Below are 2500 nucleotides of genomic sequence, written 5' to 3' on the forward strand. Positions count from 1 at the left end.
CGAGGGCGCCCCCCGCACACCTGCGGGGCTGGCCGCCCTCTGTCAGGCTCCCCCGCCTGCCCTGGGGCAGGCCGGGTGCCGAGGGCTCAGCCCGCACACCTGCGGGGCTGGCCGCCCTCTGTCAGGCTCCCCCGCCTGCCCTGGGGCAGGCCGGGGTGCCGAGGGCGCCCCCCGCACACCTGCGGGGCTGGCCGCCCTCTGTCAGGCTCCCCCGCCTGCCCTGGGGCAGGCCGGGGTGCCGAGGGCTCAGCCCCGCACAGCTGCGGGGCTGGCCGCCCTCTGTCAGGCTCCCCCGCCTGCCCTGGGGCAGGCCGGGGTGCCGAGGGCGCCCCCCGCACACCTGCGGGGCTGGCCGCTCTCTGTCAGGCTCCCCCGCCTGCCCTGGGGCAGGCCGGGGTGCCGAGGGCGCCCCCCGCACACCTGCGGGGCTGGCCGCCCTCTGTCAGGCTCCCCGCCTGCCCTGGGACAGGCCGGGGTGCCGAGGGCTCAGCCCGCACACCTGCGGGGCTGGCCGCCCTCTGTCAGGCTCCCCCCGCCTGCCCTGGGGCAGGCCGGGGTGCCGAGGGCGCCCCCCGCACACCTGCGGGGCTGGCCGCCCTCTGTCAGGCTCCCCCGCCTGCCCTGGGACAGGCCGGGGTGCCGAGGGCGCCCCCCGCACACCTGCGGGGCCTGGCCGCCCTCTGTCAGGCTCCCCCGCCTGCCCTGGGGCAGGCCGGGGTGCCGAGGGCGCCCCCCGCACACCTGCGGGGCTGGCCGCCCTCTGTCAGGCTCCCCCGCCTGCCCTGGGGCAGGCCGGGGTGCCGAGGGCGCCCCCCGCACAGCTGCGGGGCTGGCCGCCCTCTGACAGGCTCCCTGCGTGCCTGGGGAGAGGCCACCCCTGTTTCGGCCTCTCCCTCGTACCCGGGACCACGCCACCGCTGACTCGGCCTGCCCACGTGCCTGGGACAAAGCCACCCGAGTTTCGGTCCTGCCACATACCCGGGACCACACCACTCCAGAATCGGTCCTCCCACATACCCGGGACCACACCACTCGACTTTCGGTACTCCCACATACCCGGAGATACGCCACCGCAACTTCCGTACCCGGTGCCTGCAAGGGAGCGAACCTGGAATCCAAGCCCAGCTTGTGGAGCTCTGCCTGGGCTTGAGCGGGGTGGATTCATCCCCTTAAAAGCTCCATGAAAACGAAAAAGTCTTTTTTTCACCCCGGGAGCGCTCTCAGGCGGTTGCATGCCTCCTGCTAGGCCTGGGCCAAGCCTCCAGGCTTGTGAAAAGGGGAAAAGCACCACAGCAGCGGCGTCTGAGGCACCCGGCTCCCGGTTCGACCGCGAGCAGTGCTTTCGGTTCAGACAGGGGGATCCAAGCCTCCCTGCCCGGGAAATATGCCCCCCGCCTGGGGATGGACTCCGGCCATGCCCCCTGCTGCAGACTTAAGCCCCCTTCCGATTATTTAGACCCATTCAGCGCCGTCCAGCGGGCCGGCCACCTGGTCACCCCCGACAGATTCGGGACGCCTGGTCACCCGCTGGACTTAGTCTTTTTTACGATCGGCTTTAAAGGGGCCTGGTCACCCGGGGGACTTAGTCTTTTTTACGATCGACTTTATCGGGACGCCTGGTCACCCGCTGGACTTAGTCTTTTTTACGATCGGCTTTATAGGGGCCTGGTCACCCGGGGGACTTAGTCTTTTTTACGATCGGCTTTATAGGGGCCTGGTCACCCGGGGGACTTAGTCTTTTTTACGATCGGCTTTAAAGGGGCCTGGTCACCCGGGGGACTTAGTCTTTTTTACGATCGGCTTTATAGGGGCCTGGTCACCCGGGGGACTTAGTCTTTTTTACGATCGGCTTTATAGGGGCCTGGTCACCCGGGGGACTTAGTCTTTTTTACGATCGGCTTTATAGGGGCCTGGTCACCCGGGGGACTTAGTCTTTTTTACGACCGGCTTTATAGGGGCCTGGTCACCCGGGGGACTTAGTCTTTTTTACGATCGGCTTTATAGGGGCCTGGTCACCCGGGGGACTTAGTCTTTTTTACGATCGGCTTTTCGGAGGCCTGGTCACCCGGGGGACTTAGTCTTTTTTACGATCGGCTTTATAGGGGCCTGGTCACCCGGGGGACTTAGTCTTTTTTACGATCGGCTTTATAGGGGCCTGGTCACCCGGGGGACTTAGTCTTTTTTACGACCGGCTTTATAGGGGCCTGGTCACCCGGGGGACTTAGTCTTTTTTACGATCGGCTTTTCGGAGGCCTGGTCACCCGGGGGACTTAGTCTTTTTTACGATCGGCTTTATAGGGGCCTGGTCACCCGGGGGACTTAGTCTTTTTTACGATCGGCTTTATAGGGGCCTGGTCACCCGGGGGACTTAGTCTTTTTTACGACCGGCTTTATAGGGGCCTGGTCACCCGGGGGACTTAGTCTTTTTTACGATCGGCTTTATAGGGGCCTGGTCACCCGGGGGACTTAGTCTTTTTTACGATCGGCTTTATAGGGGCCT

Source organism: Atractosteus spatula, unplaced genomic scaffold (assembly GCF_055471065.1).
Source record: "Atractosteus spatula isolate fAtrSpa1 unplaced genomic scaffold, fAtrSpa1.hap1 Scaffold_140, whole genome shotgun sequence".
Classification (NCBI taxonomy): domain Eukaryota; kingdom Metazoa; phylum Chordata; class Actinopteri; order Semionotiformes; family Lepisosteidae; genus Atractosteus; species Atractosteus spatula.